The 17,934-nt window shown below is 44.4% G+C and overlaps 1 protein-coding gene across 6 annotated transcripts in view; it reads left to right on the top strand.

Annotated features, from left to right (window-relative positions):
• The first annotated feature begins 613 nt into the window (after nucleotides 1-613).
• The window catches only part of LOC143804881 (diacylglycerol kinase eta-like), a 266,345-nt gene continuing 249,024 nt past the window's right edge, over nucleotides 614-17,934 (top strand). For 2 of the 6 annotated variants that reach the window (XM_077283417.1, XM_077283424.1), the window contains exon 1: nucleotides 614-975. The gene's annotated coding sequence lies outside the window, so the exon portion shown is untranslated. The remainder of the gene's footprint in view (nucleotides 976-17,934) is intronic. The other 4 variants (XM_077283423.1, XM_077283419.1, XM_077283420.1 and 1 more) reach the window with 3 other exon arrangements.

Raw genomic sequence — 17,934 nt, 5'->3', positions numbered from 1 at the left:
GATGAGGGGTCCCCCAGGCTCAGGGTGATGGAGGGTCGCCCCAGGCTCAGGGTGATGGAGGGTCACCCCAGGCTCAGGGTGATGGGAGGGTCTCCCCCAGGCTCAGATTGATGGAGGGTCCCCCCAGGCTCAAGGTGATGGAGGGTCCCCCCAGGCTCAAAGTGATGGAGGGTCACCCCAGGCTCAAGGTGATGGAGGGTCGCCCCAGGCTCAAGGTGATGGAGGGTCACCCCAGGCTCAGGGTGATGGAGGGTTGCCCCCAGGCTCAGGGTGATGGGAGTGTCCCCCAGGCTCAGATTGATGGAGGTTCTCCCCCAGGCTCAGATTGATGGAGGGTCCCCCCAGGCTCAGGGTGATGGAGGGTTGCCCCAGGCTCAGGGTGATGGAGGGTTGCCCCCAGGCTCAGGGTGATGGGGGGTCCCCCCAGGCTCAGGGTGATGGAGGGTCGCCCCAGGCTCAGTGATGCAGGCTCCATGGCTGTGATGACAGCTTTTGCAGTAGAGGAGGGGAATGTGAGAGGAAGTCTATGTCTGTTGTCACCATGTGTCCAATTCTCGCACATTGCAGAGCGCCTGACTGCAGCAAAGCGTCCGCGATTCCGTCACAGCCCCCCGTGTCCTGATCACGGGGGGAGGACCCAGTGGGGAATTACCGGCGGCGTCAGCCGACACTGCCGCACAGTGTGGCCGGGATGGAGGCAGCGGAGTGACAGCCGCTGCGGTGACACCGGGGGAGGGGAGCTCGCTGGCTGCTCTCTGGTTGAGCAATGCAGAGTCTTGCCTCAGTCACTGCGATGAGGAAGGAGGAGGAGGAGGAGGCTTCTGTGTGCTGGGGGTGAGCGCAGATATGGCTGCATGGATGGGGGGCTTGTCAGACCGCCGCAAGTGACCACCAGCAGCATCCCCCGCCATACTGGCTGCTGACAGTCGGATGCTGAGCCTCCCCCAGGGATGACTGCAGCTATTCCCTGAGCAGGTAGGTGAGGCTCCTCCTGGGGACCACCACGGTCTGATTCCACACAGCTCATTCATGGGAGATGTCATAGACTGAGGCACTGCGGAGAGCAGCAGACATGGAAGTGCTGGGGCTCCATCAGTGGGTCTGACATCAGTGGGTCTCCATCAGTGGATCTCCATCACTGGGTCTCCATCACTGGGACTCCATCACTGCATCTCCATCACTGGGTCTCCATCAGTGGGTCTCCATCAGTGGATCTCCATCACTGGGTCTCCATCACTGGGTTTCATCAGTAGGTCTCCATCAGTGGGTCTCCATCAGTGGGTCTCCATCACTGGGTCTCCATCACTGGGTCTCCATCACTGCATCTCCATCACTGCGTCTCCATCAGTGGGTCTCCATCAGTGGGTCTCCATCAGTAGGTCTCCATCAGTGGGTCTCCATCAGTGGGTCTCCATCAGTGGGTCTCCATCAGTGGGTCTCCATCACTGGGTCTCCATCACTGGGTCTCTATCAGTGGGTCTCCATCAGTGGGTCTCCATCAGTGGGTCGCCATCACTGGGTCTCCATCACTGGGTCTCCATCACTGGGTCTCTATCAGTGGGTCTCCATCAGTGGGTCTCCATCAGTAGGTCTCCATCAGTAGTTCTCCATCAGTGGGTCTCCATCAGTGGGTCTCCATCAGTGGGTCTCCATCACTGGGTCTCTATCAGTGGGTCTCCATCAGTGGGTCTCCATCAGTGGGTCGCCATCACTGGGTCTCCATTACTGGGTCTCCATCACTGGATCTCTCTCCATCACTGGAGACATTGGCCAGTGCTTATCAGTGGAGGGCTCTACTCATTTGTGGAAGCAGTGTCTTTTTCCCTGTCTGGCTGATGATGCAGATCCTGACGCTGTACACTAGATCCACACCTGTGAACCCCTCATTACTGGCAGATCTCAGTGCCTTGTGCTGATCTGTGTGCCGAGACGTCTCCGGGTATTGTCAGCACCATTACCCCAGGCCAGCACACATGCTGCATGTACAGATCCCCACTAATAATTGCACTGTACTGTTTCCTTACAATCGATGGCGCCTGGCGTTCCCAGCTCCCGGTCTACCAGCAGTGGACAGTAGAGTCACTCATCTGCCATTAGCAGCGGAGACGTTTCTTCTCCCTCCATCATTAGTGGTTTGTCATTGAGATGCCGGCAGTTCTTTTCCGTCTCTGATGTGTAAGATCTTATTACGAGTTCAAGGTTGTCTTCTTCTGGAGATAAGTGTCAAACTTGTTGCACCTAGTGGAATCCAATATACAGAGATCCTCGGCTTCCATTTCATTTATTGGTGTCGTGTTACATTCCGGAAGGTTATTTTATCATTGTCGTGTTCTGGAGGGAGATCTGCCTTTTGGGTTTTCTGCATTTATCATATTAGCATCTAAATATGGCAGCTCCTGTGTCATTTCTGTTACTGTACCGTGCTAGTCTGACAATGTGGCATTCACATAACGTGTCCACAGCCCCTTTCATTAAAACCTGTATTCATTGAATGAAACTAGCGGAATGGCGGCATCCTTGTCATTGTGAGAATCCTACTTTATACTTTGAGTTAGCAATTTACTATATTATCCAGTGTCGGGGGCTATACAGTGTATACGGCATGTAGATCAACAGATCAAAGGATTGTGGATCACTACACGTGAAGGGAGTAGCAAAGGACTAGTGCAGGGACATAGGTGTCCCGGAATCAGAGGACCGTGTCTTTCTTTCTTCGAAGGAGAATTCAATGGGTTGGAGAATGAGAGTGATAGTCCGCACTGTCTATGTAGATAACAAGACACAGGGGCATAATGATGGCAACACCAAGTGGTTTATTCTGTCCGCATTTCGAAGTTGAACTACCTTCTTCCTAGAAAAAAAAGAAATAAAGAAGCTCACCACTCCAATATAGTGCATGATAAATCGGAAAGTTGATGAATGGGGGCCAGCTCAGCTATTGTACAACCCCTGGCAAAAAATATGGAATCACCGGCCTTGGAGGATGTTCATTCAGTTGTTTAATTTTGTAGAAAAAAGCAGATCACAGACATGGCACAAAACTAAAGTCATTTCAAATGGCAACTTTCTGGCTTTAAGAAACACTAAAAGAAATCAGGAACAAAAAATGTGGTAGTCAGTAATGGTTACTTTTTTTAACCAAGCATAAAAGAAAAATTATGGAATCACTCAATTCTGAGGGAAAAAATAATGGAATCGCCTTGTAAATTTTCATACCCAAAACTATCACCTGCATCAAATTAGATCTGCTCGTTAGTCTGCATCTAAAAAAGAGTGATCACACCTTGGAGAGCTGTTGTACTAAGTGGACTGACATGAATCATGGCTCCAACACAAGAGATGTCAATTGAAACAAAGGAGAGGATTATCAAACTCTTAAAAGAGGGTAAATCATCATGCAATGTTGCAAAAGATGTTGGTTGTTCACAATCAGCTGTGTCTAAAATCTGGACCAAATACAAACAACATGGGGAGGTTGTTAAAGGCAAACATACTGGCAGACCAAGGAAGACATCAAAGCGTCAAGATTGGAAACTTCAAGCAATATGTCTCCAAAACAGGAAATGCACAACAAAACAAATGAGGAACGAATGTGTGGAAACTGGAGTCAACGTCTGTGACCGAACTGTAAGAAACCGCCTAAAGGAAATGGGATTTACATACAGAAAAGCTAAACTAAAGCCATCATTAACACCTAAACAGAAAAAAACAAGGTTACAATGGGCTAAGGAAAAGCAATCGTGGACTGTGGATGACTGGATGAAAGTCATATTCAGTGATGAATCGCGAATCTGCATTGGGCAAGGTGATGATGCTGGAACTTTTGTTTGGTGCTGTTCCAATGAGATTTATAAAGATGACTGCCTGAAGAGAACATGCACATTTCCACAGTCATTGATGATATGGGGCTGCATGTCAGGTAAAGGCACTGGGGAGATGGCTGTCATTACATCTTCAATAAATGCACAAGGTTATGTTGATATTTTGGACACTTTTCTTATCCCATCAATTGAAAGGATGTTTGGGGATGATGAAATCATTTTTCTAGATAATAATGCATCCTGCCATAGAGCAAAAACTGTGCAAACATTCCTTGAAAAAAGACACATAAGGTCAATGTCATGGCCTGCAAATAAAAGTATCAAAAAAAATAGTAGTAGGGCCGCACCCTAAAGTAACAACGTCTCTATGGACAACAGGGTGCACATCCTCACCAGGGGATCCATCCCAGTATACAAATCCAGATGCAAATAAAGAGAGGGACAGCACCACAGCAAATGTGAAGAAACAGCTTACGTGTTTATTCTGCCTTCTGCAACGTTTCAGTCCGAAGACCTTTATCAAGCATGATAAAGGTCTTCGGACCGAAACGTTGCAGAAGGCAGAATAAACACGTAAGCTGTTTCTTCACATGGCCTGCAAATAGTCTGGATCTCAATCCAATTGGAAATCTTTGGTTGAAGTTGAAGAAAATGGTCCATGACAAGGCTCCAACCTGCAAAGCTGATCTGGCAACAGCAACCAGAGAAAGTTGGAGCCAGATTGATGAAGAGAACTGTGTGACACACATTAAGTCCATGCCTCAGAGACAGCAAGCTGATATAAAAGCCAGAGGTGGTGCAGCAAAATACTAGTGATGTGTTGGAGTGTTTTTTTGTTTGTTTTTAACGATTCCATAATTTTTCCCCTATGCTTGGTTAAAAAAGTAACCATTACTGACTACCACATTTTTTGTTCTTGATTTCTTTTAGTGTTTCTTAAAGCCACAAAGTTGCTATTTGAAATAAAGTTAGTTTTGTGCCATGTCTGTGATCAGCTTTTTTTTTTTTACAAAAATTAAACAACTGAATGAACATCCTCCAAGGCCTGTGATTCCATCATTTTTGTCAGAGGTTGTAGAACCAATAAAGAAAACATGAATTTTCCGTCACTTCCTTCCATAAAATTAATAATTTATTAGAAATTCATTTAAAAACAGGAAGATCCATCATTAGGATAAAACCTTAGGCTTTTCTGGCGAACACTGCGCCCTTGGTCATAGGAAGGTTCTGACTTCTTCGTAGATCTACTACTGCGGTTCTCCTGAGGATGAAGTTAGTTCAGGTTTGAAAAGCTTCTTGATCTTACCATCATTGTACCCCAATTTCTTGCTATCTACATTGGCAATGCGGACTGTCACCCTCATTCTCTTACCCATTGATATTGATGCTACGACGGGATTCCCTGCAGTAGCTGATTCATCCTCATTCCTCCATTGTGGGTCAACACAACCCGAACAGGTGAGCAGTGCCTCCGATCATCTGATACCCTCTATCTCCCTTGGATAAGACCCTTCCTTTCCAAGGAGAATTACGAGATGCTATCTGGCCTTTCTTTACAACACTCAACACAATTGTCTTTTAAATCCAGGAGACGGGCGCTGGTAGCCATAGGTACGTTCCCACCGTGAATTTTGGACGTTGCCGAGTTTCTGCAACTATTAAGTAAAATAAGTGACTTGTTAAGTTACAGCGTAAAAACTCATCGAAAACTCTTTGTTGGGACGTAGCCTGATGGTATAGCAACTTGTATAAACCTTCCAATTTGTATGGAGAAGGAATTCTTGTTTTTTCATTAAAGGACTCCCCCAACATATAAACCTAAATAGCCCAGGCTATTATTATTATTATTAAAAAAAATAATGGTAATACTCAAAATGAAGGGAAACAGGTTACACAAAAAAAACCTGGAGCCAATCTGTCTTCTTTTTAAATCAATATTCCCTTTTCATCTAGTAGAATTAGTGACACTATGACATTATAAAGGGTGGTCCGGGATAATATTTTAGTTATCCAGAGACTTGAAGATGAATAAAATAATAAACTGAGCTCTTTGTCACCCTCCCCGACTCCAGCACTGCCACCGGATTTGTGTTGATAGGCTTCAGCGGTGACTTCACGTCGTCAGTGCACGTGACCACTGCAGCCAGTCCCAGGGCTCAGTAGCCCTCAGTGATTTGTTGCAGCGGTCACATGTGCTTTCATCTGCAGCTTTTTAACTGGAGAGGAAGAGTTACAACTATGTGTATTATCTTATACTCCTTCATTTCTTTGTTTATCTAGACATTTATCCCAGTCATTAACTTTATTAGTGTTTAATATTGACCCTTAAAATAATAAGGTACAGATGTAGCAATTCTTAACTTGACCGTCACACCGTATTTGCCACGATGTAGCAGACTTTAACCCGACATTAACGGAAAGTTTGCTATGTTATAGAACATTTCACGTATTTACCTTCCTTTCTTGCTGACGTTAAGCATAGTTCACACTGCTGAGAGTAAATGCGCAGATTAGCGCACTGGTAGTATGAGGTCTTTAGTTTTCTCTCTGTGGGAGACCAATCAGGTGGAAATCTATAGAGATTACAGGTCTAACATTGATCCGGAACATAAATTCAAGACAGAGCTTTACCGAAGTGGGAGGAAAGAGAATACACCAATTGTATGTGCAACTGATGGCAGAATTACTGGTCAGTTTAGGATTTTACTTGTTCTGCATATTTGCAAAATGAAGAGACAAATCAGCTAGAGCATGGCGGGGAACATGTATACAATTGGTGAGATTGTAGGGGGGGGGCGGTTTTGGATGTGCGGCCGATGACTCCTGACGTTCCACTCGAGGATTCCAAAGTTCCGTTGGAATAACAGGAGCAACAGTTTCATCTGACAATTCACAGTGTGACTGTTAGGGGGCAGTTGTAGGGCCTAACAGGCCGGTTTCAAGACTATCACTCCCGTAAAGATCATAATAATAAAATAAATTAAACTTGCCTCTGTTGCGAGATATTACCAGTGAAAGTATTTGATACCTAATGAGTTAACTTTTCTTAAGTCCAAGTGGGTGTAATCAGATAGTTTTCACTAGGGGCGTATACTTGGTCAGCATCATTCAGGAGGAAGTACACACCCCCAGTGAAAACTATCTGATAACACTCACTTGGATTTAAAGAGAACCTGTCAGCATGATTTTGCAATGTAAAGACATGGCTGTAATACTGAATAAATGTATACATTTGGTGAAGAAAACAGCTGTGTTGTTCTTCTTTAATCCCCATTTAAAGTATTTTGCTAATTAGATTTTGGTGCACAGGGTCCAAATTGTGCACTGGGTCTTCTCTTCCTTGTCTTTGATCCCTGACCCCTCCGCCTGCCTCCAGTATGTGACCGATCACAGGTTTTTCAGTGTCAAAAGAGATTTTAAACAGATGATGGAGGTCACTGAAAAAGCCTTGATCTGTCATTCACAGACTGGAGGCAGGCGGAAGGGTCAGGGAATCACAGAATGGAGGCAGTCGGAGGGGCTGGGGAATCACAGACCGGAGGAAACGGAGGGACCTGGGAATCTCAGACCAGAGGCAGGCGGATGCGCCGGGGAATCACAGACTGGAGGCAGACAGAGGGGCCGGGGAATCACAGACCGGAGGAAGACGGAGGGGCCAGGGAATCACAGACCGGAGGCAGGCAGAGGGGCTGGGGAATCACAGTCCGGAGGCAGGCAAAGAGGCTGGAAATCACAGACTGAAGGCAGGCAGAGGGGCCGGGGAATCACAGACTGGAGGCAGGCAGAGGGGCTGAAAATCACAGACCGGAGGCAGGCGGAGGCACCTGGGAATCAGACCGGAGGCAGGCGGAGGGGCTAAGAATTACAGACTGGAGGCAAGCAGAGGAACCGGGGAATCATAGACCGGAGGCAGGCAGAGGGGCTGGGGAATCACAGACTAGAGGCAGGCAGAGGGGCCGGGGAATCACAGACCGGAGGCAGACAGAGGGGCTGGGGAATCACAGACCAGAGGCAGGCAGAGGGGCTGAAAATCATAGACCGGAGGTGCCTGGGAATCACAGACCGGAGGCAGCAGAAAGGCCAGGGATTCACAGACCAGAGGCAGGCGGAGGGCCTGGGAATCACAGACTGGAGGCAGGCGGAGGGGCTGGGAATCACAGACTGGAGGCAGGCAGAGGGGCCGGGGAATCACAGACCAGGGGCAGGCAGAGGGGCCAGGGAATCACAGACCGGAGGCAGGCAGAGGGGCTGGGGAATCACAGACCGGAGACAGGCAGAGGGTCTGTGAATCACAGACTGGAGGCAGACGGATGCGCCGGGGAATCACAGACCGGAGGCAGGCAGAGGGTCTGGGAATCACAGACTGGAGGCAGACGGATGGACCGGGGAATCACAGACCGGAGGCAGGCAGAGGGACGGAGAATCACAGACCGGAGGCAGGCAGAGGGTCGGGGAATCACAGACCGGAGGCAGGCAGAGGGTCGGGGAATCACAGACCGGAGGCAGGCAGAGGGTCGGGGAATCACAGACCAGAGGCAGGCGGAGGGGCCGGGGGAATCACAGACTGGAGGCAGGCAGAGAGGCTGGAAATCACAGACCAGAGGCAGGCAGAGGGGCCGGAGAACACAGACCGGAGGCAGGCAGAGGGGCCGGGGAATCACAGACTGGAGACAGTCGGAGGGGCTGAGAATCACAGACTGGAGGCAGACGGAGGGGCCGGGGAATCACCGAAAAGAGAGGAGGAGACCCAGTGTACAGTCCAGCCCCTGTACACCGAAATCTAATTAGTAGAAAACTGCAAATATTGATTAAAGAAGAACAACAGAGCGGATTTCTTCACCAAATGTATAAATTTATTCAGTATTATGGCGCCATTACAGCCAGGTCTTTACAAAATCATGTAGGCAAGTTCTGTTTAACAAAAGGTAGCTCATTTGGTGCTAAATAATTTGATTGCTAATATTTTTGCAATGGAGAAGCAAAATTAAAAACAGAACAAAACGAAAAATATATATTTTATTCTTCACTGCAGCCTCTGTTACATCGTGTATCCAGTTCAACAGGAAAAATTTAGTGAAAGCTCCTCTTTATTGTAGGCTGTAGGTACTAGTAGCTTAGATGTATTGTTTTTCCCACTTTGTATGTTAATAATTTTTCCTTTCAGACTCGGAATTCAGCATTTATCTCATTGTTTTAAAACTGTAGCTTTTATTTGTAAGCGATTCTGCCAGAAGTACAAGCCATACAATGCTCTTTATTATGAGTGCACTTACACATCTATAATTACCATGTTCAGCGCTTGCATCATATGTACAGCGAGTGAAATATATATTGAGCACGTCACCAATTTTCTAATAAATCTATTTATAAAGGTGCTATTGACATGAAATTCTCACCAGATGTTGGTAACAACCCATCCAAGATCCATAGATCTCTATAAATAAGTTGTGTATAATAATGAGAAATGACACAAGGAAAAAGTATTGAATTCATAAATAAAGAGATGCAAAAAGTCATGAAAGTCAAGACGCCAGCTGAAATCTATCAGGAAATAGGAAGCAATCCTGCCACTCGGTGAAACATAATATCATCTAGTTCAACTGATGGCCTATAAAAAGATATCTTATTACCAAGGTGCCACACAAGAAACATCTCATCATGGGTAAAACTAATAACCAGACTCAAAACCTTTGCAACCTTATTGCTGCAAAACATACTGATGGCATTGGTTACAGAAGAATTTCTAAACTACTGAAGGTTCCAGTGAGCACTGTTGGGGGTCATAATTTGGAAGTGGAAAGAACATAATTTCACCATAAACTGGCCATGACCAGATGCTTCCCGCAAGATTTCAGACAGAGGAGTGAAACAAATTATCAGAAGGGTTGACCAAGAGCCAAGGACCTCCAATGGAGAGCAACAGAAAAACCTGGATTCAGTAGCTACAATCGTTTTCAAAGAAACTATAAGTATTGCACTCAACCTCCATGGCCTGTATGCATGCTCACCACACTACCTCCGTGGCCTGTATGCACACTCACCACACAACATCCTTGGCCTGCATGCACACTTACCACGCAAGACTCCATTGCAGGACAAAAATCATGTTCTAGCGCTTTTACATTTTGCTCAACAACATTTAGACAAGCCTGTGAAATTCTGGGAGAATATAGTCTGGTCAGATGAGACAAAAATTGAACTCTTTGGATGTCATAATGCATACTATGATTGGAGGCCAAAAGGCACTGCCTGTCACTCCAAAAACACCATACCAACAGTGAAGTTTGGAGGTGGGAACATAATGATGTGGTTTCCAGCATACGTCACTGGCAAACTTCATGTAATTGAAGGAAAGATGAATGTACAAATGTACCAAGACATTCTTGAAAAAAATCTACTGCCATCTATCAGGATGATAAAGATGAAAAGAGGGTGGACATATCAGCAAGACAATGACCCCAAACACACAGCCAAGGAAACTCTCAACTGGTTTCAGAGAAAGAAAACAAAGCTGCTAGAATGGCCGAGCCGATCACTGGACCTGAATCCGATTGAAAATATATGGAAGGAACTAAAAGCTCAAAGTTAATAGAAGGACCCACGGGACCTTCAGAATGTGTAGAGTGTTTGTGTAGAAAAATGGGCCAAAATCACACCTGAGCAATGCCTGCGACTAGTTTCTCCATACAGAAGGCATATATTGAAGCTTCATCACCAGCAAATCTTTTGTATGAAGTATTGAATACATTTCAGTAAGCATGTTCAATACTTTTTAAAAGTGTAATTTCTTATTATTACACATAACTTAATTTACGGACATCTGTGATTTGATTTCTTTGCCTGTGTGGATTGGGTGGGTTGTTACCGACATCTGGTAAGAATTTTATGTCAATAGCACGTTTAGAAATAGATTTACTTAGAAAATTGGTGACGTGTTCAATACTTATTTCACCCCCTGTATGTTTTTCAGCATCATTGCAAAATCCATCCATTTTCTCATGTCAGTCTTTCTATTGCAGTATGCAAAATAGAAATTTCACTTCTAGGCAAATTTTGACCATAATGTTAAGGAATAAAATTAACCAGATGTCTGTTCATTTATTAAGGCTGCTAATTATATTAGGGGATTCTGTAAGCTGTAATTTGCAAGTATGGCTCCTAGAAGGTGATCATTCAAGAAAATGCAAACTCAACCTTATAATAACCTGAAAGGGCCGTTCCAATTCCCTGGGGATGGTAAACGATAACTTGTAGCGCACTGTGATATCGCGACTGCCCTACTGTACAGCCAGACTTTCCTCTAATATGGAGCATTATGTAAATTACATAGAAAGCGACGGACTGTGGATAAGACTGTAATAGGAAGGTCTTGGCTCGCAGAATTGTCACAGGGAATCAGAACTTGAGTTAAAATGAACACAATACCCTGCTTAGGCCACGTTCACACGCTGCGTGTTCCTCTGCGGGTTAATCCCGCAGCGGAATTGAAAATCTGCAGGGCAAAACCGCTGTGGTTATCCCTGCAGATTTATCGCAGTTTGTTCCGCGGTTTCCGCTGCGGGATTACTGCTGTACTATTGATGCTGCATATGCAGCAATATGCAGCATCAATAGTAATGTAAAAAATAATAAAAATTGGCTATACTCACCCTCTGACATCGCGATCTCTCCGGCGCTGCAAGCAGCTGTGCCGACAAGGACCTTCGTGACGTCACGGTCATGTGACCGCGGCGTCATCACGGTCATGTGACCGCGACGTCACCACAGGTCCTGTTCGGCACAACAACTGAGACCGGACGCCGCGGGCAGCCCTGAGAGGTGAGTATAGCATGATTTTTTATTTTAATTCTTTTTTTTTACACCCAAATATGGTTCCCAGGGCCTGGAGGAGAGTCTCCTCTCCTCCACCCCGGGTACCACCCGCACATTATCCGCTTAACTTCCCGCAACGTGGGCACAGCCCCATGCGGGAAGTTAGCGGTTCAATGCATTTCTATGGGTGCAGAATCGCTGCGATTCTGCACCAAGAAGTGACATGGTCCTTCTTTTTTTCTGCAGAAAATCCGCGCGGATTTTCCACAGAAAAAAAGGATCGTCGGCACAGCGGGTTTTGTTTTCCATTAGGTTACATTGTACTGTAACCTACATGGAAAAAGGATGCGGACCCGCAGCTGCGAAACAGCTGCGGGTCCGCAGCAAAACCCGCAGCGTGTGAACATAGCCTTATTATGTTTTCTTCATTTCTTGTAGTCCCAGATTTCTATTTCTCCTTGTAAAGAATGTAACACATCTGTAATGTCGTCCTCCCCTGCCGGCACCACGATGGTCGGAATGTGGTTACTGGTGAATGCCCAATAACAGACATCATGGATTTTGTTGAGTGGGTGTTGAAAGTATAAAATTTACATTATTGTTCCTCTTGGATGACAGTGTATACTACTTGCTACGTTTCCTGCTACATGTTACGCGTCAATTTCTCTCCCTTAAAGGGAACCTGTCGGCAGGATTGTGCACAGTAACTACAGACAGTGTCAGGTCGGCGCCGTTATACTGATTATAATGATACCTTGGTTGATGAAATCCGTCTTGTGGTTGTTGTGGAATCTTTATGTTCAGTTTTGAGTTAATGATATGCTCGTGCTCCGGGGCGGTTCTGTGGGCGGTCTTTATCTGTTGCTGGAGTTCCTCTTTGTAACTGCAGACTTGTGATTCCTCACTAGTGGGCACAGTGCACAATACCAGGATTCTCAGGTGAATGCAAGTATCTGATTTACATGCTAGTCATGCTCGACCTCAGTCAATACTAATGGAATGAGTGAGGCTGGAGGTGTCTAGTTGGATCAGTGGCTTGAATTATGAAAATCACATGCCGGCACCAGCATCGTAGAATCCTCACAGCATGAACTGTGCTCACTGAGAGGATTCACAAGTTTGCAGTCACATAGCATGGCTACAGACTTGAGCCAAACTCCTTTAAGGTCATACTTACAGCTTAAATGACAACCAGATCTCAGGTAGTCTCTACGATTTGCATACTTCCAGCCACAATCTGACTAGACGTGTTCGAACTTCCTCAATTCACTTTTATTGAGCGAGGATGTGCATGTCTAGTCGGCACAAAACCTCATGTATGCACATCACATACTTGCAGGCACGTGACCATCTCCCGGTGCTGGAGAATCCGCACAGCGCGCAGTGTGTGCCCCTTTATAATTCAAAAGTCTGCAGTCACATAGAGTAGAGTGACTGCATACTTTCATCTCAAGCCTGGAAAACCCCTTTAAGCCATACAGAACACTCACAGGCCCAACTATACAGCATGGATCTATCAGTCCCAACGTCCGGTCAAATGCTCTATGATATTTGTTTTACTCATGTATGGTATGTACTTGGGGCTAAAAATAATATTTGCAATTGGACCTCATTAAGAAAATGTTTGTAGTCAGTATTGAAGAGAAATACCGACACACAGCGAAACAGTTATCCCCTTTATTTCAAGTGGTGTTCAGCAGGTATATAGAAAGTCCAACAATATAACAATGTGGAGAAAATAAATTGTGGCCCTCTCCCAAATAAAAGTATAAATAAACTTTATTCAAGATATTCAAAAGAATACAGCGTGGTAGCCGGTGGAATACTAAAAGGTATGGACAGCAGCCGTTTCGCACCAGACAGGCGCTTCTTCCTGGTTCCGAGTCCTCAAGGTCTTCTTTCATGCATCTATTTTGTACTTTCCATTGTTGGAGTCAGAATTAGTTAGTCTGGAATCCGTCAGTGAGCTCGTTCTAAGAGTTCATGTACATGATCGTTTAAATTGGAGAAGTACTATCCGTGGTTTTGACAGATAGCACTTGTACCCATTGTAAAGTGGCAGCTGGACAGGTCCTGGGCTGGAGTTATATGTCACCAAGATGGCAAGCCTCGGTGTTGTAGGACCCAGAGAATCAGGCTCCAGTGTGTATAGTTCTTAGTGATGTTTTTTATGGGCCTGGATATTTGGGTCCAGGTTTTTGGAACAGCCAAAGAGCTGGGTGGGAGTGGTGGTTCCCTTACCTCCAGTTCCAGTATTTGGAATGCGCTATAACAGGAATCTCACCTACATCATGTAGTGCTGGGAATTGAGGTAGAAACACCTCTGATGAACTGGTTATGTCTGCAATAGGCTGTCTAGGTTTGCAAAGCTTGTGTTGGCACATATGGACTGTTTAGTTTATTTTGATCCTTGTGCCGAGTCATGGCTATTTTCTGTTTATGTTGGAGACATTTATGGACTGAAATAAATCTATTTCCTTTACGTGAAGAGTCTCCATTCCTGTGTCTACCTGAAACCGCTGGTGTGACTCTTGTCTTACAAAACTCCCTGTAACGCCTTATCCGAGCATGTTCGCTCATCACTATTCATGTCTCATTATCTAAGGAAAAAGCACTTTTACCCAAGTGTGAGTAATAATCTCAGGTTTAGGAGGTGGCATGTGATGTGGACATTGATGCAACTAAGATATTCTATTGTTGTGCTAAAATTTAGATTACCGAAAAATGGTTTTGTTGTCTCATAGGTTTCAGGCTTTATGTAACCAAAACGTACAACACACCCAATCTGCGGCCTCGGTAAGGCAGAGCGGAATTGTTGCAGAAGTGTAATATCTCGTACATACAGTCTGGGAATGGGATTGTGCACAAATGCGCTGCCACTACGATCAGCCTCCGTCAGCTGCTTATAATGGGCTGGACTAGGTGCAGTAAAACACCAGCAAGGACGGCTTTAATGAGAAATCCACATAAGTTACAAGACATTTGGCTGATACAATGCTGCGAAAAAGAATCTTATCCTTCAGCGTACTGCACAGGCCAATACGCGGTGTTACAGTGGTGTCACACATTTTCCAATGTGCTTTCTCGCGGCACTGTTTATACAGGCGTTCTTTTATAAGATGGTCAACTGTACAAGCGGTAACCCTTCAAAATCATAGTAACTCACTGCAACACCACATTCTGCCACTTATATCGACACCTTAGCACAAAATATAATAATTTCATGTAACCGTGAAAAAAATGCATTCAGTTTTATGGTGAATTGTCACGATTCTGTATTGCTTTTCTTAGAGCATTATTGGACAGGTGCCCTTTGTCAGTTAACCGGTTAAAGGGAGTCCGTCAACAAATTTTGGTTCTATAATCTGAGAGCAGTATAATATAGGGCAAGGAAGTCTGATTCCAGGGATATATCACTTACTGGGCTGCTTGATGTACTTTGATAGAATCCCTGTTTTCTCTGTAGATGTAGCAGCGGTCAGAATGCTGAGTTGAGTATAACCCCGCCCACACCACTGATTGGTAGCTCCCTGTGTACACTGTCAGCAAGCTACCAATCAGTGGTGGGGGCGGGGTTGCACAGATTAGCTGGACTGCCTGGCACATGACACCTAGTCCTCTCGTGATAATTTCTTGCTGATAAAACACTGATTGTATTGAAACTATAACACAGAGTCTTGCAAGTGATACATCATGCTGCTCTCAGATTCAATAGCAAAAATCTGCTGACCGATGCCCTTTAACCAAATATATTTTGATATCTGAGCTTGATAAGAAAGTTGACACCCAGTCTGTTAGTGTACGTGTTGATGAATCTAGTCATCAGTGTAAAGATGGCGTGAAGCCTTTATCGTGCAGCACACCGTGCCGCGGTCCAAATACATTCCAGAAGAGATGAGAGAGAAAGGTATCGATCCATAATAGCCGAGAAAGGGTTACAAAACAATTCTACAAATGAGACTCCGCCAATGACAGTCCTTGTCTCCAAATGAGTCTTCCCAGAAGTCTACAGACAGCTAATAGCTCATTGATGACTCTCTTAAATCGCGGAGGAACGCAAAAGAACATGAAGGAATGCTATGAACCATTAGGCTATGTTCACACGTTGCATTTTTGCTGTGTTTTTTTGCAGCGTTTATGTAATGCAAACGAAAGGCTGCTTTATAACAGAAATCTCATGCACGCTCCTATTTGTTTTTGAGAACTGCAGCGGTTTTTTTAGATCTGCAGCGTGTCAATTATTTCAGCGATTTTATTTTGCTGCATTTTTTTTCCATCGATAAGAAAAAAGACAATGAGAAAGTGAAACAACAATGGAAAAAAAAACATGAAAATAAATTTTGGGGGGCTTTTTTAGTGGTGTTTTTGGTAAAACTAATGTTACTAAACATGTAAATAAAGCACACATGTAATACTCACCTAAAAAACGCTGCAAAAAATACATAAAAAATTAAGAAAGTTCACATTTCGAACACAGCATTTTTACTGCCAAGAGAACAGGTTTTTGGCCTTGAAAAAAAACACTGCAAAAACGCTGTGCGTGAATATAAACTTACAATAAAAGCTCACATGTGCCAAAATACACCTTAACAGGAATATCCGGCCCAGTGCAGGAGGTTCTGTAACTTGCCGAATTCTACCAGAATGTAATGAAGTTGTCGACTACGACCATGCGATTGACATGCTTAGCTCACATGCCGACTAGTTACTTTTCCTGCTTCCCACAATGTTTTATTGAGAGAAGCAAATGAGAAACTAGTCGGTCCATAACCGCAAGTATGAAAATCACAATAACTGAAGACTGATCGAACCGGCTAATGCCAACAGTGAGTTCACTGCACACCGCTAAAAATCTGCAAACTCCCCAACCCGTTTATTGATTCCCAAGTTGTAATATTCTTTGGCCTCATTTATTGAAATTGGAAATTGTTTTGGACTCCATAGATCTAACATAAAGCACAACATTTCAGCATGAGAACATCATACAAGCATGATCATCGTAGAGCGATAATTCGGGAATGCTTTCTTGTGTCAGGGTCAGGGACAAGTGCCATAATTGGCAGATCCATGAATTCTGCCTTTTATTAGAAACCCCTGGAAGAACATCCACAATTGATTTTTTGCAAACATCGATCGAAAGCACAAAAGGCATCGAGTGACCTAATGAAAATCAGCCATGAAATGCTGTGACCTTAATTATCAGTCCGTGTGCAAAAGTCCTAATACATTTCACAATCTGCTACTCAAATAAAAAGAAGTTTTAATGACTAATACAATTACATACAAAATGACAAAAAAAACAAAGGACATATCTATAAGGCAGGATGGGTTTATACACTGTATCACACCTATAATAATGGACAAAGTAGTCAGAGAAATACTAAACTCTCAGTAGCAACATGTAAGTCACAGAGGAAACACATCATTCACAAATAATCCACACTGTGGCCATAGTAAATGCCTTCCCGAATTGTCACAATTCACATGTATATGACTAAGAGGACAGTCTTACCCATCATATAGTGCACCCCCTGAGGAAGCAACATCACAAATACTCGAAACGCACGTTGGGGCTCTTTTCTGGATCTTTGGCAACCTGGCTGGTTGGACTTTATGATGGGTAAGGCTGTCCACACACTCCAGACACACAACACGCTGCCACCGTTCACGAAAGGAAACGGGATGATAAACCCCAAAATATATACTACTGTTATCCAACAATCAAAAGGCCAAACACTCTCATACATATATGCAAAACAGTTACAAAATAAAAAGAGAGAACAGAAAATACCTAAAATATTTCATTATATAGATACTTTTCTGTTTCCTGAGGGTAGAAGAACGAAGGAACACACACAGACTTGGCTGACACGTGAACCTCTTGAGTGTTTAGTTTTTTATTTCCCCAGGTCTGGACTCAAGTTTCCAAGATGAAAGATATTTTAAGGTCTGTAACTGGACAGTGAGATAATAATCGGACAAGTACAATGAACAGTAAATAGTTACATTTCTTGTATCCCGCACCCCACTATAGGGAGTTGAGGGGGTGTGCCATTTGGATAACGTGTCTATTCTGACTACATAACTAGACTGTGAGTGTGGGGCTCTTGAGACACCATTTCTATGGCTGACTCTATGTACCTGTACTCACACAAAGAGATTTTATCAGATAGCTTGACTCGACTTCAGAGGCACATATGAAGATTCCAGAAAAAGTTTATTTTACTATCTGAACTCTTGTAGTTATGCAGTAGGCAAAAAAAGATAACTCTGAACCAGAGATGTAAGACATGAGCTTCTT

This window comes from Ranitomeya variabilis, chromosome 2 (assembly GCF_051348905.1).
Source record: "Ranitomeya variabilis isolate aRanVar5 chromosome 2, aRanVar5.hap1, whole genome shotgun sequence".
Taxonomy (NCBI): Eukaryota; Metazoa; Chordata; class Amphibia; order Anura; family Dendrobatidae; genus Ranitomeya; species Ranitomeya variabilis.
This window is presented reverse-complemented; position numbering and strand designations above follow the sequence as displayed.